The 26,686-nt window shown below is 45.5% G+C and overlaps 1 protein-coding gene across 7 annotated transcripts in view; it reads left to right on the top strand.

Annotated features, from left to right (window-relative positions):
• LOC137377652 (protein Shroom4-like) overlaps positions 1-26,686 on the top strand; it is a 214,923-nt gene that overhangs the window by 66,938 nt on the left and 121,299 nt on the right. The window contains exon 1 of one of the 7 annotated variants that reach the window (XM_068047540.1): positions 366-491. The exons of the other annotated variants lie outside the window; for them this stretch is intronic. The gene's annotated coding sequence lies outside the window, so the exon portion shown is untranslated. Of the gene's footprint in view, positions 1-365; positions 492-26,686 lie in introns of those variants that run through there. 7 annotated transcript variants of the gene reach the window in all.

A 26,686-nucleotide genomic window follows, 5' to 3' on the forward strand; every position in this document is an offset into this window, starting at 1 on the left:
TATTGGTGAATTGCCAATGAGCGACATGAAGTCTAATCAGATTATATACCAATTCCTGGGCTGAGTCATTGATATTTTGTTATATTTGTCAGCTAAGCCAGTTGATGCAGAAAGTGCCAGTGGACACTGTAAAAGCCTCTAGTGATAGTGCACTACGTTCAATAGGGGGCCACCTACCACAACAAAAGCTGGTAAACTGGTGGTTGACCCATATTGTACCGGGCCCAGGTGTGGTGCTAGTTCTCTGTATTTGTCGATATTTACTTAATGCTGTCTGGTGGTTCTCATCTAACCAGCAAATTACTTGCTTTTAAAATTTTCTCTCTTAATAGATTTGAAAGTTGCTTGCTCATTCCCACAATGATTTAGTGCGTGAAAGAATTGCTTCGTGTCGTTCTGAAGGTTTGATTCTTTCTCAGGCCTGATTGGCCGATTTTGGTCACAACTGCAATTTAAGCGTTACAGCTGACTTCTCTGCCCGAAGCTAAGAGGTGAGAATTAATCAGTTTTCCTGATCATTATCCAGTGACCTCCATTGGAAAGTGTGCTGTTGTGAGATATTGGGCAAGAACCAGATTAGCTGTGATGCTCTTTGCTGTTGAATAGCCTGTTGACACTCCCTGGCCAGGCTCACACATGAAGAATGGCAACTTATGCCTCTGGAATTCCACCAAGCGCTTTGAGGAGAGGAGCAGAGAAAATTGTGACAAGGGTAAAAACAATACTTTTCTGTTCATAGGTCATTTTGAATAATAATACCCTTTATCATATCAAATCCAGGCGTGCTGTGCTCATTGTGACAGAGTTCATAAACTTTTTTTTTTAAAAGGCATTATTTGCTTGAAAAATGAGGAATATTAAAAACTACAGGGATTATGTAGAAGAGTGGGACTAGATGAGGTGGTTAGTGAGGGAAAATACTGGTACAGATTTTATGGGCCAAATGGCCTGTTTTTATGCTGTGACATTCTACAATTCTTTACTGGGAGAACTACCATCTGTATATCATGCTGAAGAGAGGTTTGGCAGTGTTAGCACTTGGACCCAGCCCAGTAAGGAGTAAATGGACAATGCACTCTTTATTTAGTACTGTACATGGACAGTATTTTCAGGAGAAAACTGGTAATGTATTCCTTACCTATTGTAAATGGGGACTATTAATATGAGGGTAGTTCTGCACAGGCATCAGGGGGTGGGGGGGAATAGCATTATCAGCATTTAAAGACTAGTGTACTAGCATCTTGCCAAAAGTAAAAATAGCGAATACTCTATCTGTTTTGTTGAAAATCTGAATCACGTGTGTGGAGTGTTGCTGTTGTAGCTGTTGCTATCTTTTCAATTTTGGTTCAATTTTATTTACTAAAGTTGATCACTTTACCTTCGTAAAATTTGGCATTTTTCTTCTAAAATACTTCACTGCATTTACTTATTTGAATTAACTCTGCTAGTGCAGACAACATGGCTGAGACTCATGCAATAAAAATCTTTGCTGACTGCAGCAATTTTGTGTGAAATGGGCAGTCTCGACCTCGTTCCCAGTTGGCACTTCTCCATTGTGCAAAGCTACCTGTAATTCTGCAGTAAAATAGAAAACTGATTCAAAGTATCAAGAAAACCTGCTATGCCAAATGAGGATTTTTTAATTCATCAGTTGGAAACCTACAATAAATTTTTAATGAAAAATAAGAGCTGGAATCCTACAGTTAACTCTTAAAAAGCTGGCAACCAAGATGGCCACCGCAATTTGCATCTGAAATACATCACATTCCAGGACATCGAATTGGAGACACATGTCAAGCAAGAAACCCAGCCAGTGCAATGTTTTGGCTAACAGTAGATTATCCTGATCACCCTCGTTAGTGGGACATTCAAAGCCACCTTGAGGCATTCATGACTGGAGATGTCCCTCCAGGGGGTAAACACTGATAATACCACCTGAGAGAGGTTTGGATTTTATACTTTGTACCTCAGCAAAAACAAAGGGGACTGAGAGAACTGTGTGACCATCTCCCCAGGCTGTGTAAAAATGGGGGTTTTGTGACACACAGCAGACAAACTACTGAGACCTTGAAGCAGAGGCTTTATGTGCGAACCAGGCAGAACCCCAGTGGGACTTTGTGTATGTGTGTGTGTGTGTCTCTCTCTCTCTCGATAACATCACCAATTTAAAACCCATCTGTGGCTGTGGACCATCCAAGCGTACAGGTTGCTACAGACAGGGACTCCAGGGGAAGAAAACCACCTACAATTCTGCCTCCAAGAAAATCCTGAGCCAGGTGGGCCACCCACAAAGCGCACTGCTACAAGACAAAGACTTCAAGATCACAACTTCAGTTGGAAGACAGCGAAATCATCCAATCACACAGACTCTATTAATTTTTACTTGTCTGGACGCTAATCCACACTAAACTATTTCTTATCACTCTATACTCTATTTATAGTGTGTATGATTCTTGTGTGCATGTGTGAGTGAAATTGTAGTGTAATTTTATTATTTTATCTAGATCAAGTACAATAAATTCACCTCTTATTTAAGCTCAAGAAAACCTGTCCAATTGGTTCTTTACGATCACAACAAAGGTAAAAGGTAAAACACACACTGAAGTGGTCCACTGTTTAAAAAGGAATATAAACGGTTACGGTCAAACAAGAGGAAGGTCCAGAAGGGAGCCTTGCGACCCCTCCTCACCTGATTGTAACAAAAGGTTGTTTGATGGAGGAAGTGGCAAATAAAGGTGACATTTCTACACAAGAGGGCACTCTTATGCAATAGAGGTGAAAGCATGTTATTGAGACAGCATGGACTCTGAACTGTTTTGTTCTTAAACTGGGTCTGCTGAATGCTGAGACTGGGTGCCAATGTTGGCAAAATGTTTAATACCCCATCACAGATCTTGACACTTTGAGCACAAATGTTCACCAAAACAAATTTGCAAAAAGCAAATAATTATTCAAATGTGAAATAATTAAACAAATGTGATCTCTGCACAGATACTGCCTGACTTGTTGAGTATTTCCAGCATCCATATTATTTTGCTTTTGTATTAGTGATTCAGTTTCTTGTGTTGAAAGCACCTTTTAAATGAAATTCCATGTATTTTGAGAATTTTTCCTCTTGAATGAATAGATTACTATGCTTGCTAGTAAAAATAAAGATGACGTGTAACAGCAAAGAAAATAAATAATTTTCTTAAAAAAAAAAGTCATCTTGTGTACAGAATAGGATGTATCTCTGAAACTCTGTTTCGATTCATCCCTCTCCCTGGCAACTACCTGAAACTGAACCAGACAGTTCGCAACCTTGGTGTCATGCTTGACCCCAAGAGGATCTCCCAACCACATCTCTGTGCCATCACTAAGACCACCTATTTCTACTCCTGTAACGTCACCTGACTCCACCCCTGCCTTGGCTTATCTGCTGCCGAAATCCTCATCCATGCCTTTGTTACCTTTAGACTTGATTATTCTGATGCACTCTTGGCCAGCCTCCCATGTTCTACCCTCCGTAAGCTTCAGTTCATCTAAAACTCTGCTACCTGTGTCCTAACTTGCATCAAGTCCCATTCATCCATCACCCCTGTGATCACTGACTACATTGGCTCCTAGTTAAGCAATGTGTCAATTTTTAAATTCACATCCTTGTTTTCAAATTTCTCCATGGCATCACCTCTCTGTAACCTCCTCGAGCCCCATAATCTTCTGAGAAATCTACGTTCCTCTAATTCTGGCCTTTGAGCATCCCCAATTTTAATTGCTTCACCATTGGTGGCCATGCCTTCAGTTGCCTTGGCCCTAAACTCTGTAATTCCTTCCCTAAACCTCACTGTCTCTTTACCTCACTTTCCTCTTTTAAGACACTTCTTAAAACCTACCGCTGACCAAGCTTTTGGTCAATCTGACCTAATAGCATCATATGTGGCTTGGTGTCAAGTTTTGTTTTATAATGCTTTTGTGAAGTGCCTTGGGACATTTTGTTATGTTAAGGTAATATATAAATGCAAGTTAATTTAAGGTCCAAAGTCAGGTTTCAGCTGCTTCAGTTCTGCTGGGATAAAGTGGGAGTTGCTTCATTGTTCTGACTTTGAAGAATATATTCCTTGTCCAATCAAAATAAGAGCTCCTTTCTGGGTGTTGTAATACTTGTGCTGCAGATTCTGGAAGGAGTGCCTTATTTATTCTGCAAGGATATAAATGGAAGATGTTGACATCAAAGCTACCTTCCAGGCTAATATCTCCCTTCTGATCTTTCTTTCATGGACCATGATCTTGCTTGTTGTAGCAGCTGTATTTTCACTGTTACTTGTCCTTGCCCATCCAAAAAGAGACACTTTTGTTCCTTCTTGCCTCAACGTGATCATTGACCCCAACAAAATGGCGGCCTCACTTTGAAGCTCTGTGGAATGGATAGGGTGCTCCAAGGTTTAAAGCACAAAACATGCTTGGCTTCAGACAAGGCTTCAGTAGACCAGAATCTGGTTTGTTACTGTGCGAAATAGAAAATGAATGTCACATGAAGTAATGGTCCTGCTACTATGCCAGCCCTGCCAGGTTTTAAAAAATTAATTTATGGGATGTGGATGACGCTGGCTAGGCCAGCATTTTATTGCCCATCTAATTGCCCTTGAGAAGATGGTGGTGATCTGCTGCCTTAATAACTGAGTTGCTTTCTGGCCATTTCAGAGGACAGACTCGGGCAGTTCTGAGTCAACCGCATCGCTGAAGGTCAACATATAAGCTGAACTGTGTAAGGATAGCTGATTTCCTTCCCTAAAGGACATCAGTGAACCCGATGGGTTTTAACGGCAATCTGATAGTTAATTGGTCACCGTTACTGATACTAGTATTTTCTTCCAGATTTATTTAATTAAACTGAATTTAAATTCCCCAGCTGCTGTGGTGAGATCCGATGGATTACTAGTTCAGTAACATAACCACTATGCTACCATTCCTGGTGTATTGCTTGCACCTTGGCAGTAATAAGTAGCCTGTAGCTATGTATTCTTGCTAAGAATCTTTTTCTATCCTCCCCCACGAACAGTGTGCAAGGCATAATCATGCTCTTTATCGTGTTCATGATTCTGCTAATCTGGGACCAGCTGATTGAACAAAGAGCCAGACTTTTTTTAGGTTCTAGTTTAGATGGGGGTTGTCGAGGGGGTGCGGGCGTGGGTGGCAGTGGCTGGAACACCCTATAATCCCTTTAAGACCATTTCCAACATTGATGTATGCGAACTTCTGGTATCTGAATGCTTTAGACTTTGTTAATTTATGACATAATTCTAATCATACACAGACCGTTTATTTGGTCATCTTATCTTTCCAAGGACCTTCTGGAGTGTTTTTATGAGTTTTTTGACAGCTTGGTTGTCTTCCTTTGTGTTAATGAATTATGCAGCTATATAGAAGCATGATTAAATATTTGCAATGCTTCTTGCATTTTTCATTTTTCATGTATGGGCCCATGCAGTGAGGGGTGGCAGACTATATGTCCATGATTACTCATTGAGGAGAGAGAACTTTACTGAATTAACTCTTTTATCTAACTTGAGGTGATGAGGCTGATTTGTAGGGCCCAAGTTCCTGCCTCGGTTATATAGGGTTGCACCTCATGGTAGTGTCTTCAGGAGCGGATGGAGAAAATTCATGGTATCAGAATTGAATAACCCAACACAAAAGCTGGTGCAAGAGGAATGTTCTGACATTAGATGCTATTAGCACATTTAGTAAGCGTTCTGTCATATCTTTTTCAGATATGGTATAGCTTGGAGAGAGCAGAAAATCGGCACTAACTTTTAGTTTAGTTTAGTGTAGTGATACAGCACTGAAACAGGCCCTTCGGCCCACCGAGTCTGTGCCGACCATCAACCACCCATTTATACTAATCCTACACAAATCCCATATTCCTACCACATCCCCACCTGTCCCTATATTTCCCTACCACCTACCTATACCAGGGGCAATTTATAATGGCCCATTAACCTATCAACCCGCAAGTCTTTGGCATGTGGGAGGAAACCGGAGCACCCGGAGGAAACCCACGCAGACACAGGGAGAACTTGCAAACTCCACACAGGCAGTACTCAGAATTGAACCCGGGTCGCTGGAGCTGTGAGGCTGCAGTGCTAACCACTGTGCCGCCCCAATGTGAAACTTCTGAAAATTAGACCTTGGAGTGCAAATGAACTTTTGGTTAGGAATCCTAAAACAAGGCTCAATTTTGTTAGGCTTCACTCACCACCTGCGGCCTTCTTCAGTGTTAGCATGAATCATCGTAGAGGTCACTTTGTCCAATTTAATTATATTCCCAATTTTCCAGTTATTAATTTTAATTTTATTTACTGGATTAATTTTAATCAAATTGGGAGCACAGTGAATCAGGTGTGAAAACCTCTTCATCTTATTTTCTGATCTGTGCCCTATAGAACTTCTTAAACTATTGTCATGCAGGCACCCACCTGCCAAGAATGAGGCATATTAATTTTGCCACATGGACATTAAATTTTAAATTGTTGCTGGGAAGAAGAGAAGGCCTGTGACGAGGACTGTCAGACCTTGGCTGGAAAAAACACATTTACATACTAACAGACATTGAAGGCAGGGAAGCACATTCTATTCCCTGCTAAGATGATACAATACACAGAGACAAGACGTGGTCAGACCAGTTAGTCACATGACTAACCTGCTTGGCAAACCTGGGGGTTTCTGAATTGTATAGTTTGAACTGAGAGTCTGCAGAAAGCTGTTTGCTCCTGGATTGAAAAGACCTCTCCAGGCTGGCTCACCACAGCCTCTCCTATCTGCTCCCATCTCTTTCTCACAAGCCTCTGAATCCACTGAAGACACATGAACCCCAAGGGAGAAAAGACTCCTATAGCGAATAAGGTTTAAGAAGAATACTGGGCCCCAACGAAAAGCAAGATCTACCTACAATCAAGGACTCTACAGTGAGCTCGAAGAACCGTAACAATAGCTCTTCGGATATTGCTTCAAACGTTCCCACTTTATTTTTCTTCTCTTTTATGTCTCTGTTTGCATGTGTGTATCACCTATGCATGCTAGCGTGGGCGCGTCATGTATCTGTAGGCGTTAACCGAATTAGAGTTTAAGTCTAATAAATTTCAACTTTTCTTCTTTAGACCTAAGAAAGCCTGTTTGTGCTGGTTTCTTTGCCTTATAATTGGAAAGCAGTGAACAAGGATTCACCAAGGGGGAGCTAAAAAACGTATGTTTAAAATGAAACCCTGTTACGGTAAGACCAGGTGAAGGCTGAGCGGGACCCCTAGACACATTTCTCACCTGGTCGTAGCACTATTTTATACTGAGAAATCCCCTGCAAATATTACTACACTTGGGGAGGATGTCCTGCAAATAGTGATACCCTGCCCAAAACGACCAAAAGACAGTTTCAGCTATCGGAAGGAAAATATGCTCTCCCTGCAGAATGTGCTTCTTATTAATATACAACAGCAGAGATAACATGCTAATAGGTCAAATGATTACAGAAAAATGTAGAAAGCTAATTCCAAGTAGACAAAAACCAAATAACTTTTCAGACACCTAGGGTCTGAGGATGTCAGTGTGAAACCCTATGATATAGAAGGAGCTCTCTGTGTAACTAAAATATTAGTGCCTTATCCTGTCAGTGAATGATACTGATAACCCCTGAGTTCTTGAATAGACTATTCCTATGGCAAAGTGTGTTACCAGTTTTAGCAAAAACCTGCTTTTGGACAAATGTCCCACATGTGCATTTTCCACATGTTCATTGTGGGGATTGTTGGATAATGCCACCGTTGGTGATACGAACAGTGAAAGCCTGTGAACAGCATGTTCTATCGACCACAGCCCCCCCCCCCACTACCCACTCCTTTTTTGGCAGCCCATTCAAGATTTGAAAACATCAATCATAGCCATCATATCTCCCTGTCATACAACTGCTGAGTTTCTTTTCCCAGGGAGAAGTAGCTTTATATAATATTGCTGTTATACAAAAGAACAAAGAACAGTACAGTACAGGAACAGGCCATTCAGCCCTCCAAGCCTGCGCCGATCTTGATGCCTGCCTAAACTAACACCTTCTGCACTTCCGGGGCCCATATCCCTCTATTCCCTTCCTATTCATATATTTGTCAAGATGTCTCTTAAACGTCGCTATCGTATCTGCTTCCACCACCTCCCCTGGCAACAAGTTCCAGGCACTCACCACCCTCTGTGTAAAGAAATTTGCCTCGCACATCCCCTCTAAACTTTGCTCCTCGCACCTTAAACCTATGTCCCCTAGTAACTGACTCTTCCACCCTGGGAAAAAGCTTCTGACTATCCACTCTGTCCATGCCGCTCATAACTTTGTAAACCTCTATCATGTCGCCCCTCCACCTCCGTCATTCCAGTGAAAACAATCCGAGTTTTTCCAACCTCTCCTCATAGCTAATGCCCTCCAGACCAGGCAACATCCTGGTAAACCTCCTCTGTACCCTCTCCAAAGCCTCCACGTCCTTCTGCTAGTGTGGCGACCAGAATTGCACGTAATATTCTAAGTGTGGCCGAACTAAGGTTCTGTACAGCTGCAACATGACTTGCCAATTTTTATATTCTATGCCCCGACCGATGAAGGCAGGCATGCCGTATGCCTTCTTGACTACCTTATCCACCTGCGTTGCCACTTTCAGTGACCTGTGGACCTGAACGCCCAGATCTCTCTGCCTGTCAATACTCCTAAGGGTTCTGCCATTTACTGTATACCTCCCACCTGCATTAGACCTTCCAAAATGCATTACCTCACATTTGTTCAGATTAAACTCCATCTGCCATTTCTCCGCCCAAGTCTCCAACCGATCTATATCCTGCTGTATCCTCTGACAATCCTCATCATTATCCGCAACTCCACCAACCTTTGTGTCGTCCGCAAACTTACTAATCAGACCAGCTACATTTTCCTCCAAATCATTTATATATACTACAAACAGCAAAGGTCCCAGCGGACTGATCCCTGCAGAACACCACTCGTCACATCTCTCCATTTAGAAAAACACCCATCCACTGTTACCCTCTGTCTTCTGTGACTGAGCCAGTTCTGTATCCATCTTGCCAGCTCACCTCTGATCCTGTGTGACTTCACCTTTTGCACCAGTCTGCCATGTGGGACCTTGTCAAAGGCTTTACTAAAGTCCATATAGACAACATCCACCGCCCTTCCCTCATCAATCATCTTCGTCACTTCCTCAAAAAACTCAATCAAATTAGTAAGATACGACCTCCCCTTCACAAAACCATGCTGTCTCTCGCTAATAAGTTCGTTTGTTTCCAAATGGGAGTAAATCCTGTCCCGAAAAATCCTCTCTAATAGTTTCCCTACCACTGACGTAATGCTCACCGGCCTATAATTTCCTGGATTATCCTTACCACCCTTCTTAAACAAAGGAACAACATTGGCTATTCTCCAGTCCTCTGGGACCTCACCTGTAGCCAATGAGGATGCAAAGATTTCTGTCAAGGCCCCAGCAATTTCTTCCCTTGCCTACCTCAGTATTCTAGGGTAGATCCCATTAGGCCCTGGGGACTTATCTACCTTAATGCTTTGCAAGACACCCGACACCTCCTCCTTTTTGATAATGAGATGACTGAGACTATCTGCACTCCCTTCCCTAGGCTCATCATCCACCAAGTCCTTCTCCTTGGTGAATACGGATGCAAAATACTCATTTAGCACCTCACCCATTTCCTCTGGCTCCACGCATAGATTCCCATCTCTGTCCTTGAGTGGGCCAACCCTTTCCCTGGTTACCCTCTTGCTCTTTATATATGTATAAAAAGCCTTGGGATTTTCCTTAATCCTGTTTGCCAATGACTTTTCATGGCCCCTTTTAGCCCTCCTAACTCCTTGCTTAAGTTCCTTCCTACTGTCTTTATATTCCTCAAGTGCTTCATCTGTTCCTAGCCTTCCAGCCCTTACAAATGCTTCCTTTTTCTTTTTGACTAGGCTCACAATATCCCGTGTTATCCAAGCTTCCCGAAACTTGCCAAACTTGTCTTTCTTCCTCATAGGAACATGCTGGTCCTGGATTCTAATCAGCTGACGTTTGAAAGACTCCCACATGTCAGATGTTGATTTACCCTCAAACAGTCGCCCCCAATCTAAATTCTTCAGTTCCTGCCTAATATTGTTATAATATTGTTATACTGTATTTGCAATCATTTAACGTACATCTGAAACTTGGAAATGGTCCTCAATCACAGAATTCGGGGCCAGTCATTGCCTGCATATTTGCCATCAGCTGGAGCTGATATTAGATAGTCATCTGTTGGGAGGGTGCCATGTTCTCCTGGAATATTTGGTCGTGCAGCCCAGTGCCAGAGAAAAATATTGATTTTCTTCAGTCCAGTAGCAGGTGTTTTTAGTCTTTTAGTCGCGCGCTCTCTTTTCCCCCCCTCGCGCGCTCTCTTTTCCCCCCCCTCGTGCGCTCTCTTTTCCCCCCCTCGCGCGCTCTCTTTTCCCCCCCCTCGCGCGCTCTCTTTTCCCCCCCCTCGCGCGCTCTCTTTTCCCCCCCCTCGCGCGCTCTCTTTTCCCCCCCCTCGCGCGCTCTCTTTTCCCCCCCCTCGCGCGCTCTCTTTTCCCCCCCCTCGCGCGCTCTCTTTTCCCCCCCCTCGCGCGCTCTCTTTTCCCCCCCCTCGCGCGCTCTCTTTTCCCCCCCCTCGCGCGCTCTCTTTTCCCCCCCTCGCGCGCTCTCTTTTCCCCCCCCTCGCGCGCTCTCTTTTCCCCCCCTCGCGCGCTCTCTTTTCCCCCCCCTCGCGCGCTCTCTTTTCCCCACCCTCGCGCGCTCTCTTTTCCCCCCCCTCGCGCGCTCTCTTTTCCCCCCCCTCGCGCGCTCTCTTTTCCCCCCCCTCGCGCGCTCTCTTTTCCCCCCCCTCGCGCGCTCTCTTTTCCCCCCCCTCGCGCGCTCTCTTTTCCCCCCCCTCGCGCGCTCTCTTTTCCCCCCCCTCGCGCGCTCTCTTTTCCCCCCCCTCGCGCGCTCTCTTTTCCCCCCCCTCGCGCGCTCTCTTTTCCCCCCCCTCGCGCGCTCTCTTTTCCCCCCCCTCGCGCGCTCTCTTTTCCCCCCCCTCGCGCGCTCTCTTTTCCCCCCCCTCGCGCGCTCTCTTTTCCCCCCCCTCGCGCGCTCTCTTTTCCCCCCCCTCGCGCGCTCTCTTTTCCCCCCCCTCGCGCGCTCTCTTTTCCCCCCCCCGCGCGCTCTCTTTTCCCCCCCTCGCGCGCTCTCTTTTCCCCCCCCTCGCGCGCTCTCTTTTCCCCCCCCTCGCGCGCTCTCTTTTCCCCCCCCTCGCGCGCTCTCTTTTCCCCCCCCTCGCGCGCTCTCTTTTCCCCCCCCTCGCGCGCTCTCTTTTCCCCCCCCTCGCGCGCTCTCTTTTCCCCCCCCTCGCGCGCTCTCTTTTCCCCCCCCTCGCGCGCTCTCTTTTCCCCCCCCTCGCGCGCTCTCTTTTCCCCCCCCTCGCGCGCTCTCTTTTCCCCCCCCTCGCGCGCTCTCTTTTCCCCCCCCTCGCGCGCTCTCTTTTCCCCCCCCTCGCGCGCTCTCTTTTCCCCCCCCTCGCGCGCTCTCTTTTCCCCCCCCTCGCGCGCTCTCTTTTCCCCCCCCTCGCGCGCTCTCTTTTCCCCCCCCTCGCGCGCTCTCTTTCCCCCCCCTCGCGCGCTCTCTTTTCCCCCCCCTCGCGCGCTCTCTTTTCCCCCCCCTCGCGCGCTCTCTTTTCCCCCCCCTCGCGCGCTCTCTTTTCCCCCCCCTCGCGCGCTCTCTTTTCCCCCCCCTCGCGCGCTCTCTTTTCCCCCCCCTCGCGCGCTCTCTTTTCCCCCCCCTCGCGCGCTCTCTTTTCCCCCCCCTCGCGCGCTCTCTTTTCCCCCCCCTCGCGCGCTCTCTTTTCCCCCCCCTCGCGCGCTCTCTTTTCCCCCCCCTCGCGCGCTCTCTTTTCCCCCCCCTCGCGCGCTCTCTTTTCCCCCCCCTCGCGCGCTCTCTTTTCCCCCCCCTCGCGCGCTCTCTTTTCCCCCCCCTCGCGCGCTCTCTTTTCCCCCCCCTCGCGCGCTCTCTTTTCCCCCCCCTCGCGCGCTCTCTTTTCCCCCCCCTCGCGCGCTCTCTTTTCCCCCCCCTCGCGCGCTCTCTTTTCCCCCCCCTCGCGCGCTCTCTTTTCCCCCCCCTCGCGCGCTCTCTTTTCCCCCCCCTCGCGCGCTCTCTTTTCCCCCCCCTCGCGCGCTCTCTTTTCCCCCCCTCGCGCGCTCTCTTTTCCCCCCCCTCGCGCGCTCTCTTTTCCCCCCCCTCGCGCGCTCTCTTTTCCCCCCCCTCGCGCGCTCTCTTTTCCCCCCCCTCGCGCGCTCTCTTTTCCCCCCCCTCGCGCGCTCTCTTTTCCCCCCCCTCGCGCGCTCTCTTTTCCCCCCCCTCGCGCGCTCTCTTTTCCCCCCCCTCGCGCGCTCTCTTTTCCCCCCCCTCGCGCGCTCTCTTTTCCCCCCCCTCGCGCGCTCTCTTTTCCCCCCCCTCGCGCGCTCTCTTTTCCCCCCCCTCGCGCGCTCTCTTTTCCCCCCCCTCGCGCGCTCTCTTTTCCCCCCCCTCGCGCGCTCTCTTTTCCCCCCCCTCGCGCGCTCTCTTTTCCCCCCCCTCGCGCGCTCTCTTTTCCCCCCCTCGCGCGCTCTCTTTTCCCCCCCCTCGCGCGCTCTCTTTTCCCCCCCTCGCGCGCTCTCTTTTCCCCCCCTCGCGCGCTCTCTTTTCCCCCCCTCGCGCGCTCTCTTTTCCCCCCCTCGCGCGCTCTCTTTTCCCCCCCCTCGCGCGCTCTCTTTTCCCCCCCCTCGCGCGCTCTCTTTTCCCCCCCCTCGCGCGCTCTCTTTTCCCCCCCCTCGCGCGCTCTCTTTTCCCCCCCCTCGCGCGCTCTCTTTTCCCCCCCCTCGCGCGCTCTCTTTTCCCCCCCCTCGCGCGCTCTCTTTTCCCCCCCTCGCGCGCTCTCTTTTCCCCCCCCTCGCGCGCTCTCTTTTCCCCCCCCTCGCGCGCTCTCTTTTCCCCCCCTCGCGCGCTCTCTTTTCCCCCCCCTCGCGCGCTCTCTTTTCCCCCCCCTCGCGCGCTCTCTTTTCCCCCCCCTCGCGCGCTCTCTTTTCTCCCCCCCCCTCGCGCGCTCTCTTTTCCCCCCCCTCGCGCGCTCTCTTTTCCCCCCCCTCGCGCGCTCTCTTTTCCCCCCCCTCGCGCGCTCTCTTTTCCCCCCCCTCGCGCGCTCTCTTTTCCCCCCCCTCGCGCGCTCTCTTTTCCCCCCCCTCGCGCGCTCTCATTCCCCCCTCTCTCTACCTCTACATATGAAGCTCTCTATCTCTATCTTCGCCCTTCTCCAAATTTCCCTAAATTTCTCTTGACATCCACCTCTTGAAAAGCACTCTATATCAGGAGCCATATAACTCTTTCTTCTTGGCAACAACTGTAACAGGTATCCCTTTTGGATAATGGTGACTCCTTGCAAGTGAGAAGAGGATGGCTATTGAGATTTTGTCACAGCTGGAGTTTCATATGATAGTAATTGTGGTAACTGCGTTCAAAAGTAACTTCCAGCAGGAAGTCTCAAACCGTTACACCCACCAAATAATTAGCTAATTGAGGCTGGCTGCTTTTAATTAAGAAGCACCTCGCGGGGAAAAAGTTGGTAACTTTTCAAAATTTGTCACTTATTTGGAGGCTCAGACTTGTACTTGAGAGGTTGCAGACCCAGGCAAATGTGTCTCAGGTGAGTCCATGTTTAATCTGTTTGAAGTTGCAATCAGTTTCTTGTGCATGGTTTTCGTTAAGCTTGCAGTGAGGATTATTTCACCTAGAAATCAAGTTTTTAGTACTACGATATCCAAAATATTGATCCTGTGACTTATTTAAAAATTGGATTTTCGATATGAATAGTTAATGATTACATCTTTTGGCGGGGTGGGCGGTGGGAAAGGGCTTTGAGGAGTTGCTGTGTTCAGAGAGGTGAGAGTTTTAACAAAAATAAAAAACTTGAGTAGCCTGCCACTGCTCACCGCCTGGGCATGAGTCATATGAAGATCATTTGATTTGGGCAAAATATTCGAGATTATGGGATTGTGTGCAGCATGGCTCGGAAACTGCAGGAGAGGAGGAGGAACCCAGAATGCTGGAACGAGTATCGTCTCTCTCCCTCCCTCCTCCCTTTCCACGCTCCCCCCCCCCCCTCCCCTCCAAGACCCCTCCAATTGAATTGTATTGTAAGAAAGAAAGGAATTTGAGTCGGCACTTTGATTTTTTTTTGAGACCGTGAAGCAGCTGATTTTCAGTTTAGGAGAATAGGCTGCATCTTTTGCTTTTATGATTGTACTATTCGTTGCTAGGATGTGCCAATTAGAATTTGGACAGTTGAGTGTAGTCCTACCTCCTTGATGATTTTAGGACTTAATGTTTAAATAACATGAGAAAAAACAACAGATGTTTCAATTTAATCAGAATTCTTCTGCAACGGTTTCCTGGTAAAAGTGATGTAAGACTACCTTTTAAAAAATATTACAGGATACAGCAGTGTAGTGATTATGTTACTGGACTAGTAATCCACAGCAAATAAAAACAGAAAATGCTGGGAGCACTTAGCAGGTTTGGGAATCTGTGGAGAGAGAAACAGAGTTAACATTTCAGGTCGATGACCTTTTAGCAGAACTGGAAAAATTTTGGACATGAGCAGGTTTTAAGCAATTACAGAGGCAGGGAACAAAGCAGCATGTGGGGGCGAGGGGTAGGTGGTGGAGGGAGGAAAGACGAAAAGGTGTCTGTGACAGGGTAGTAGTCCAAAGGTCTCGGCGAATAATCCAGAATGTGGAAGTTCAGACTCCTTCATGGCAGTTTAAGAATTTAAATTCTATTTAAGAAAAATTGATATTTAAAAAGCTGGCGGTTGATTTAAGCTCCGGACGGACATGTGCCTGTTCAGGAGGGATAATAGGCATGATTTTCATTAGCAGGCTGACTTCATCATCAAAGTTGGCAGAAGACTGCTGATTGGCTGCTAAATTTGGCTGTGGCAGGAGGTCACCAGGGCAACTGACCAAGCACAAGGTAAGTGCCCTAGTTGCAGAAAACTCGTGGGGAAGCCCCAGGTTTCCTTGGGGGACCTGGAGGAGAATGTCTCCTCCACCTGGCCCAGAAGGAGAAAAAAAATATATGCATCACCTTACCTCACTCTTCTGGCTGCTTTTCCTGGCAAGTTTTGCCTGATGAGGAATTCAGCACTGCTTCCCTGCTCAGACCTCGGGCTAAAATGTAAATGATTCACTAATGTGTTTTTAGAGAAGGAAACCTACCATCCTTACAAGGTCCGGCCTAAATGTGACTCCAGTCCCATAATAATGTGATCCACTGTTAACTGTCCTCCGAAGTGGCCAGGAAAGCTACTCAGTTGTACAAAACTGCTACAAAGAATACCACACAGACTGCTGTGTTTCAAGAAGGCTGCTCACCACCACCTCAGGGCAACAAGGGATGTGTAATAAACTGCAATGCCCAAATCCTGAGAGTGAATTAAAAATATAGATTTTAAGAGGGGTGAAACAAGTTGATAGTGTCTTTTGTATGATAAATATGTATTTTATAGGCATACAGCAATTATACTGATATTATTTTAATTATGACACTAATTTAATGCTTCTAATTGAGGCGTTTTTTAGTCTTGCAGTATGGTTAAATATATTCAGCTGCTTATGGTGCTGTCATGTACTGTTTGTCTAAATCTTTTTCTCACGGTGAGGGCCATATTCTCAAAATGCCTTCCTGCTGACCTCACACTTCCTGTCCTCTGTGGTTTATTCCCCCAGACTGCATCCTGTAGGGAGGGATTGGATTTGGCAGGGAACAGCCACTGTACAGAATGAGCTAATTTAACAAGTCTGTGAGGAGCATGAGCCTGTTTTTTTTTTAAGAACTATCAGCGCAACTGTTAAAATAAGACAGCTTGCTGTGCAAAGGGCGAGGCATCAGTCATTTGAACAATGTCTTCATGCACTGCTGTATAAGGGTGGATCCAAAAGTAATAACTAGTCTAGACATAGAATTCTAGAATTGGTTCCACTTCAATCTTTTACCAGTTTTCAGCTGAGATTAGTAGCTACATGTAACAAATTTAGTTTTGAGAGTTAGTTTAGAGTGATGCTCGTGCATTCTGAGCATGTTCAGAAGGGGCTTGGCAGTACTATGATGACTTTCTCTGTTTCACTCGCTTCAAATGAAAATTCAACAAGCTCTTGCAGTTGGAATTATTTTGTCTACATATTGCTGCTTTGATTTATGCTTTAGAATAGCTGGTTAGAAACAGTCTGGGAGCAACTATTTTGTATAGAGTCCCCTTCATGTGGTATCATAAAGTTCTATGCCAGTTGCATTATGAATGGGAACTGGTGGGTGCAAAAAATAATTGAATGGGCAGAACAAAACTGAAGAGAAGTGAAAGTATGTAGAGGCCTGAGAGATATCAAAGCATTCTTAAAAATGATTCAGACTTAAAATCAAATTGATGAAAAGAAATGTTTCATCAATTCTAAACAATACTTGATGGGACACCAATGAATATGCATTCAATCTCATCTTTAAGTTATCTCCAACTTGCCCTATAAATGAGGTAAGTTGGCCTGCACATTTTTTTATCAAGTACCCTTTTGTATGCTCGGTTGTTAAATCCCACTGTTAGCATATGCTGCTGCAAAGCAAATAGGGACAAAAAAAAAATCTGGCACGCTATATGGTCCGAATTCTGGCAGCTCATCAGTTTTTTTTTAAATACAGTGAGGCGACAGTCGAAATCCTGAATCTGCATCTTTCTTGTTACTGTTTTCATTCTGTTGCTCCCTTCCACCCATATGAAATAGGCCACTGGATGGTGATACGAGCTGAACCATCAACAACCTGGATAACAACTGTTAGTAGGCATTAGGACTATGGCAGATAACTGCAGAGTGATTTGCCTGTACCAGGACAATTAAGACATTGTTATCTCTGATATGTGGAAAAATGGAAAGTCACCCAACTTGTCCAACTCATTCTCCACAAAACATTTGACTCCACTGACAAAATTCCTAGAGTTTAATTCTAAGAATGTGGCCTTACCATCATTGCCATAAAGTGACATGTGGTTGGCTAACTGACCATCTGTTAGACCGTAGGTGATGAGGCTAGCTAGTACACTACTCATTTATATTGAGCTCTTTGTGTTCTTGATTACTGTTGCAGACTCTTCATGCTTCATTTACTATCCAGTATCATTCTGTTCTCTGAAAACTTTTAAATGGATTCTTCATAATATGCTGTAGACCTCTCCAATTGTGCAAATTATCTACAAAACTAGGCTCGCTAATGGCTAAATGCACTGCACAATCTGGTACTGAGGATAATTGGCTAGGTAGGTCCCATGTTCAATTCTGGTGTATGCTCTATTTAATTTCAGCAGCTGTGCTGACAGCAGTAGTTCAGTTGGTCTCCATTCTCCTGGGTAAGAGAGGGGAGAAGCCAAGCTTCTTGCTGCTCATCAGTTTCCTTGGGCCTTACTGAAAGGTAGATTTTGGATAAGGATAGGACTGGATTCAGTTATGATCTTCCATGGTTGAATAGCCTGTCAATGCTCTGTTTGGACTCGCAAAGAACTTGGATAATACCAGAGGCACTCATTAAATCATATCCCAACACAAATTGGTCCTCATAACTCTAGAGAAAACAATCTAGTCCTTAGAAAACTTGATGTCACTGGAGTAGCATTGGACATCATGGGATGAATTTTACACTGTCCCTGCGGGTTGGATGGTGGCGTGGGGGCGGTGTAAAATTGAGAGGGAGGCTCTGGGAGGCCTACCTGCCTTGCTCCTGCCTCCGGTCAACTTTACGGCGGTCGGGCGGGGGGAATGGCCCGCCCACCCGAGGCCAATCCAGGCCCTTAAGTGGCCACTTAAGGGCCCTCGCCCATCTCCACGGGTAAAATACCAGGCGGGTGTGCTGGTGACATGAACGGCCTCCCAGCGATAGCTGCCGGCCTTTCCGCGCCCCGGGTGGGGTGGGGGGGGGGGTGCCATGGCAGCCTGGCACAGGGTGAGACAAGCCCAACTTACCTCATCTCCGGGCTCCATGGTGTCGGCTGGGCTGCAGTCCCAGCAGTAGCCACCGCTCCCGGTGGCGCTGCTGGGACTCAGAGCTGCCGGCCTCCTCCCTCAAGAGGATGGAAGTCCCGCCTTGGGACAGTTAAAGCCCGGGGACCTGTAAAATACTGGACGGATCGCCGGGCTCGGTGGACGCGGGTTTGCCACCAACTCTTACATCAGTGGTGAATTCCCGTCCACCTCAGGTAAAATTCAGCCCCATAATATGCAGTCCCCATTCATTAGAAAACTAGGCAATGCTACTTCATACTTATGTAGATATTCAAATGAAATAGGTTACTGTCAATACAACACTTTGTTGCCAGGTTAGCACTTAGCTGCCTTACTAACGTGAACATTCCAATTGACTTTCAGCCAACTATTCAGTTGGCTAACAGCAGAAAATGTCTGATGCACAGGAGTTTGGTGCTTTTCAGGTTCTCCATGGAAACATCTTGCATGCAACTAGAACAGCTCTTTCCAATTCAAACCTATTGAAGTTTCAATTCATGTAAATTAGATCCTCCTGTTCTCCATCTCCTTTATATCATGCTTGCAAACATAAGCAACTGTAAATTCATGTTTTCTCAATGCCTCAATGAAGAAATTATTGTGGTGCTGAGCCAAATAGAACTGGAAGATGCCAGGCTTGATCTCCCGTCGATGCTGAGTTAGTTCATCTGAGTCAAGCTGGAAATGGGTGCATTGTGTAAAATCCCTGGGGGTAGGAAAGAAAAAGTGACAGATCAGGTTCCTGCTCCTGATGCTAATCCAATAGCAATTTTGTTTTGGAGAGATTGTTTTTTTTTTTTTAATTCCAAAATATACTTTATTCATAAAAATCTGTAAAAATTACATTGCCAAACAGTTTCCAAACAGCACGAAAAAATACAAACATTGCAAAAGAGATCAGTTTCTTTCAATAATGTCATGAGTTTCTTCCCAACCCTTCCGTTTCACAATTGTCATGTCAATTACAGTTTTACATTTACAGCAATTGAGAATATTAACGATACAGTTCGAGGGGTTTCCCATTGATCCAGCCCCTCAGTCCAGCTTGGTGGGGGAACCTTACACTGTGGTCTTTCCCCATTGAGCCTTTGCTGCGGCTGCCCCAAGCTTTAGTGCGTCCCTCAGCACGTAGTCCTGGACCTTGGAATGTGCCAGTCTGCAACATTCGGTGGTGGACAACTCTTTGCGCTGGAAGACCAGCATGTTTCGGGCAGACCAAAGGGCGTCTTTCACCGAATTGATAGTCCTCCAGCAGCAGTTGATGTTTGTCTCGGTGTGCGTCCCTGGGAACAGCCCGTAGAGCACAGACTCCTGTGTTACAGAGCTGCTTGGGATGAACCTTGACAAAAACCACTGCATCTCTTTCCACACCTGCTTTGCAAAGGCACATTCCAGGAGGAGGTGGGCGACCGTCTCTTCCCCACCACAGCCAACGCGGGGGCACTGTGCGGAGGGGGCGAGACTTCGGGTGTGCATGAAGGATCTGACGGGGAGGGCCCTTCTCACCACCAGCCAAGCTACGTCTTGGTGCTTGTTTGAAAGTTCTGGTGATGAGGCATTCCGCCAAATGACTTTGACGGTCTGCTCGGGGAACCATCCGACAGGATCCACCGTTTCCTTTTCCCGTAGGGCCTTGAGGACATTCCGTGCAGACCACTGCCTGATGGACCGGTGGTCAAAGGTGTTTTTCCGCAGAAACTGCTCCACGAAGGATAGGTGGTATGGCGCCGCCCAACTGCATGGTGCGTTTTGGAGAGATTGTATCTGGACTTCCGATGAGGATGGAAACTGGTTTGGCAGGGATCCCCTGTCTCACTGCTAACGCTCACTGTTGAGACTTGCACTTTAAGGATGGCCACTTGGTTGAGGCACTTAGGGGCTGGAGGCACCAGTGGACAGTACCTCAGTACCTTCATGACAGGAAGAGAGAAAAATGTTATGACCGAGGTGGAAGGAGTGCACTGTCTTTTCTAGTTCCATATCTCTACAGGTCACAACATATATTTGAATGTTTACCCAGTTACTGATACAGTCAATCATAGACTCTGCTCTTTATCCCAGAATAAAATACACCAACCAGTTTTCTTTAATAAGCAACAAAATTATCAGTTTATTATAAAGCAAGACTCAATCAGTAACGAAGCAAAGCAATAATACACATTGAAACAAGAAGTTTTGCATTTCTATCACCAATTGACTGAAAACACTTACTATTTTATCCCCATTTGTTATGATGATACACACACTGGTTAACGGAAAAAAAGAAATTTTCTTTTTAGAGCTCTGTTACAAAAAAAGACAAAAAAGAATTCTTTGGACAAATACTTGCTAAATTTTGAAGAAAAAAGAGAAGATATGGAAAGATGTCAGTTGTCCCTTTTTGGTTTGGCATCCCAAATACGCGTAGACAGCTGTCACTGGGATCTTTTGAGAACAATTCTCTTCAGGTGATGTCGAAGATCGGTTTGGCAGGTTTTCTGGGCGAAATGCGGCGTCATGGGTTTCTGGCAGGCCTTTCAGGAGGAATGCAGCATCAATTTCTCTATTTCTTACACTCGCTTCAAAGAGAGAGACAGGCTGGCAGGCTTTTCGAAGAATTTGGAAAAGGCTGAGCTGGGGTGACTGCTCACTTAGCTGTTTTTTAAAACTCCCTTCAAAACAGTTCACACTCCAACATGCTGTCCCAAGTGAAACCAAAGCAATATCTCGAGTCAAGCCTCCTGACCCCTATAAATCTTGACCTGTCACCACTTCTCTGTAAACATTTCCTCCAAGGCAAAAAGCCCCTGATGGGTATTTATCTGAAGACAGGTACTTCTTGTTTGCAAACAAGAGTTCTCAGTCGTTTCAATGACCCCAGTGAAAAAAAAAATCCATGGAATCCTTTTCAGTTTTCCCAAATAAAACAATGTCCATAATTCTAAAATACGAGTCCTCAAAAAAAAATAGAAGTACCATCATAACAAATGGGGATAAAATAGTAAGTGTTTTCAGTCAATTGGTGATCGAAATGCAAAACTTCTTGTTCCAATTCCAAGGCCAAATGTCAAAATGCAAGTTGGTAATTCTCATCACTGGACATGCACCGACTATATGCCATACTACCCAATGCTCCATTGATAGCATTTCATGTTATAAATGATTTTTAAATTTGTGTGGGGGACACTATGCAAATATCAACACAGACTCACGGCCTTTTACAAATAGTGACCCACTACTGGAAACCATAGTCCCAACTTACAAAAGACATAATCAGCCACTCAAAGGAAAACAGTGTTGTTATTGCAGAAAATGTGTTTACTGTTGTCTAGCATTTGAAAAACATGCTAGTAAGTGAAGAAATACAGGAAAATTCTGATCATCTTGAGGCTCCCTGTTCCCAAGGACAACCATTTGAAAACCTGTTGTAAACAAATCTCAATACCATCCTGTACTGAATAGTAAAAGATAGCATTTGACGTAATGGTAAATCACCCTCAAAAACAATAACATCCTTCTCCTTCTAGATTTGGCATTATAATATTTTCTTTTTCCTATGTGATTAAACCCCTATAATTATAGTATTACAGAGTAGAAATAAATAAAACACAATGCTGAGGAGGCTTGAGCACATTCTTAATTGACTTACAAAAGTACATGCAGTTCTTTAGTCGCAGACAGGTAGAGCCCAGTATTCAACCTCCTCTCATTCACCAACAATGAGAAACACTTGGGGCAGCACTGGAAATATATTACTTGACTAAAGTGTGAAGTATATTATTTTTGGTGAGGAGTACCTATTGGCTTTTACCTCACTGATAATGTAAGCTAGCAGTAGGACTTTTTTTTTCTACTTTTGCTTTTACGCAATTATTTCACCTGCTGTGATCAATTACAGGTAAAAGGTCCTACACGATCTCTAGATAAATGTGAATAAGGATGTCATTGATCCAATTTTTGCTTATCCATCTGGTAAAATCTGCACACGCTCCCATCACAGCATTCATCTGCTTCTTAAATGACTTAAAGGTTTTTGCATCCATAACCCAATCTGGAAGTTCATTCCATGTGTTGATCACAATTTATGTGTAAAGAACTTCCTGACTTTAACCTTAAATTTCCTATCCACCAGTTTGAATGTGTGCTGTCTTGTACTGTCAAGGTTTAAGCTGAAGCAGTGTTCAGGATTGACTATTTTCATACTGTTAAGAACACCTCTATCAGGTTCCCTCTTGGTTGTCTCTGTCCAAAGCTAAAGAGGCAGAGTTTATCCAGTCTTTCCTCAGAATTCTGTTTTGATGCTAGGAATTATGTTTCTCTCCAGCTCCTTCGGGGCTTATATTTTTCCATTGTGCCTTGGTGGCCAAAATGGGACACCGTACTCAGTCACTCAGACCAGAACAATGTACAGTTTCAGCGTGACATTCCCTGACTTGTACTATATTAATTTAGCAACACAGTTAAGCATTTCTTTTGCCTGGTTAATTACGGCTCCCTAGTGACTGTACAACATCCAACACACCATTGTCTATAAATTCTCGTCTCAGTGGATTTTAAGACCATTCATCTCTTTTTTCATTGCACAGTACCTTGCATTTGTCTGCATTGAATTTTATCTGTTACGCTTTTGTCCACTTAGATTTCTATCTACGTTCTTGGCTGTCTCATGAGGCTTGACTGTCCCCCAGCATTTAATATTGTCTGCAGGTTTAACCAACTTGCTTTGAGTGTCTGAATTCCTGTCCTTAATGAAAATAGAAAAAGTTCTTAAATTTCTTTTAACCCCATAAAGTAAACTAGTGAAGAGTAGAAGCATCAGTTTAACATTCCATTCTGTTATTTAACTCTGGTTGCAAACCACAGATAACATTTCCTTGGTCCCAGCAGCATAGGTATTCTGTACAGTATTTATTTCTCTAAGTGGCTAGACTTCAGCTATAGTCAAAGGAATTATTAGATATTGCAGTCATTGCTTAGCTGGGAGTCTACAATTGTGTTTTTTTTTTAAAGGATGAGATTTGATCACTGTATTGTCAGGATATTTAATTTTTGAATTTCAAAACATGAACCATTATCCGTTTAATAACGGACGTTGTTAATTTATTTCAGTGTAACTTAGCTTGGCAGTAGATCCCTTTCTGTAATTCAGCAACCAGTAGGTCAATTTTGTGAGACTTCCTTCTTACAGTAGCTGCATTTCATTGTATCAATTGCATAAAGCAGCCTGTCCCTTTTACAAGCGTTGTTTAGCCATTCGGCCCCTCGAGCCTGCTTCACCATTCAGTAAGATCATTATTGATCTCTGTCTTCAGTATACTTATCGACTGAGCATCCACAGCCCTGTGGGGTAGAGAATTTCAAAGATTCGCAACCCTCTGAGTGAGTGAAAAATTTCTTCTCATCTCAGTCCTAATTGATTCTGAGACCATACCCCTAGTTCTACACTCACCAGCTAGAAGAAACAACCTCTCAGAACTTTCATATCAAGCCCCCTACGAATTTTATGTATTTGCGATCTCCTCTCAGTCTTCTAAACTCAAGAGAATGTAGGCCCATTCTGCTCTATCTCTTTTTTATTATAATTCCAAAATATACTTTATTCATAAAAATCTGTAAAAAAAATACATTACAAAACAGTTCCAAACAGCACCAAGTCAAAAAATACAAACAGTGCAAAGGAGGTCAGTTTACTTCAATACAGGAGTGAGTTGCCTCACAACCCTTCCATTTCATTTTTCATGCCATATACATTTTACAGCAAACAAAAATTTTCCGGATACAGTTCGAGAGGTTTTCCATGGAACCAGCCCCTCAGTTCAGCTTGGTGTGGAGACCTTACACAGTGGTCTTTCCCCATTGAGCCTTTGCTGCAGCTGCCCCAAGCTTTAGTGCATCCCTTAGCATGTAGTCCTGGACCTTGGAATGTGCCAGTCTGCAACACTCGGTCGTGGACAACTCTTTGCGCTGGAAGACCAGCAGGTTTCGGCAGACCAAAGGGCATCTTTCACCGAATTGATAGTCCTCCAGCAGCAGTTGATGTTTATCTCGGTGTGCGTCCCTGGGAACAGCCCGTAGAGCACAGACTCCTGTGTTACAGAGCTGCTTGGGATGAACTTCGACAAAAACCACTGCATCTCTTTCCACACCTGCTTTGTAAAGACATATTCCAGGAGGAGGTGGGCAACCGTCTCTTCCCCACCACAGCCACCTCGAGGGCATTGTGCGGAGGGGGTGAGACTTCAGGCGTGCAGGAAGGATCTGACGGGGAGGGCTCTTCTCACCACCAGCCAAGCTACATCTTGGTGCTTGTTTGAAAGTTCTGGTGATGAGGCATTCCACCAAATGACTTTGGCAGTCTGCTCAGGGAACCATCCGACAGTATCCACCATCTCTTTTTCCCATAGGGCCTTGAGGACATTCCGTGCAGACCACTGCCTGATGGACTAGTGGTCAAAGGTGTTTTTCTGCAGAAACTTTTCCACGAAGGATAGGTGGTACAGCACAGTCCAACTGGATGGAGCGTTCCGCGGTAATGTGACCAGGCCCATCCTTCGCAACACCGGGGACAGATAGAACCTCAGCACGTCGTGACACTTGGAGTTTGCGTACTGGAGGTCTACACACCGCTTGATGCAGCCGCACACAAAGGTAGCCATCAGGATCAGGGCGACGCTGGGTACATTTTCCCACCCTTATCCAGAGGCTTGAACATCGTGTCCCTCCGGACCCGGTCCATTTTAGATCCCCAGATGAAGCAGAAAGTGGCTCGGGTGACCGCCACAGCACAGGAGTGGGGTATGGGCCAGACCTGCACCACGTACAGCAACAACGTGAGTGCCTCGCACCTGATGACCAGGTTCTGACCCATAATGGAGAGAGATCGCTGCTCCCACATGCTCAGCTTATGTTGTACCCTGGCTACTCGCTCCTTCCTGGTTTTGGTGCACGCCCCGACCCTTCCGAACCATATCCCCAGCACCTTCAGGTAGTCTGACCTAACGGTGAAGGGGACAAAGGATCGGTCAGCCCAGTTCCCAAAGAACATGGCCTCGCTCTTGCTGTGGTTAACTTTGGCTCCCGAGGCCAGTTTGAACTGGTCGCAGATGCTTATCAGTCTGCGCACAGACAGCAGGTCCGAGCAGAAAACGGCGACATCATCCATGTACAGGGAGGTTTTAACCTGAGTGCCTCCAGTGCCTGGGATTGTCACCCCTCTTATGCTCGCATCCTTCCTAGTAGCCTCAGCAAAGGGTTCAATACAGCAAACAAACAAGACAGGGGAGAGAGGACAGCCCATTCTATTCAATCTCTCCTCATAGGACAGCCTCCTCATCCAGGAATCAATGTAGTGAATGTTCATTGCACACTCTCTAAGGCAAGTATATCCCTCTTTAGTTAAGGAGACCAAAACTGTGCACACCAAAGCCCTGTACAATAGCAGCAAGGCTTCCTTAATTTTATACTTCAATCCCCTTGCAAAAAAGTCTAGTATACAGTTTGCCTTCGCAATTGCTTGCTGTACCTGCATGCTAATTTTGTGATTCATGTACAAGGACCCCCAAATCCCTCTGAATATCAACATTTACAAGTCTCTCTCCTTTTTAAAAAAAAAAATTCTGCTTTTCCATTCTTTCTACCAAAGTAAATAATTACACACCTCTCCACATTATACTCCATCTGCCACATTCTTGTCCAAGAACTGTTTTTTATCCCTTTGCAGCTTCTTTGTGTCCTCCTCACAGCTTACTTTCCCGGCCTAGCTTTGTACCGTCGGCAAATTTGTATATATTTACAAAATACTTTAAGTGTAACTAGCATATCTAAAACAACTCCAGGAATATGATTTAACTTTTGATTTCTGCATTTTTTTTTCACTTTGGGAATTTTAGAGTTCCACCACATCCTTTCAAACTGCTCCAGGGGGTATTGAGATGTGGAGATTATTTCTTTCCTGCATTTAGGAGTGTGTTTCTCTAGCTATTAACTTCATTCTACTTTCTAACTAACTTTACTTCTACAATAAATACTCTGGTGATTTTTTTGAAGCACTTTTTGAAAAAAAGACTAGATTTTGGCACCTTTTCTCAAGATTATCCTCTCAAGAATTCTCTCATTCTGTTTATTGTAGCCCCTCTTTTCTCACCAATGTTGATTGTTGTTTCACACCTCAACACCCTACAAGAAATAATAGACTGTTTCTAAATGATTTCCAATATTTGTAGACTGCTAATGATTTAGTCCTAAAATTATCAACTTTAGTCTCATCTTTGTATATCAAAGTTTAGTAGATTTAGTCTTAAAAATGTTAGTTCTACATTGAATTCAGTAGACAAAATGAGATGGTTGTCAGAGTCACTTATGTCATAGAAGGAGGCCAGTCAGCCCATCGAGTCTATGCTGGCTCTCTGCGCAGCAAATCCAGTCAGTCCCACCCTGTAAATTTATTTCCTTCAGGTGCCCATTTAATTTCCTTTTGAAATCATTGTCTCCGTTTCTGCCACCCTTGTGGGCAGCAAGTTCCAGAATGACTATCATTTCAGTCAATTTTTTTCCTCTTCACTTTATTTACTTAAA

This window comes from Heterodontus francisci, chromosome 15 (genome assembly GCF_036365525.1).
Source record: "Heterodontus francisci isolate sHetFra1 chromosome 15, sHetFra1.hap1, whole genome shotgun sequence".
NCBI lineage: Eukaryota > Metazoa > Chordata > Chondrichthyes > Heterodontiformes > Heterodontidae > Heterodontus > Heterodontus francisci.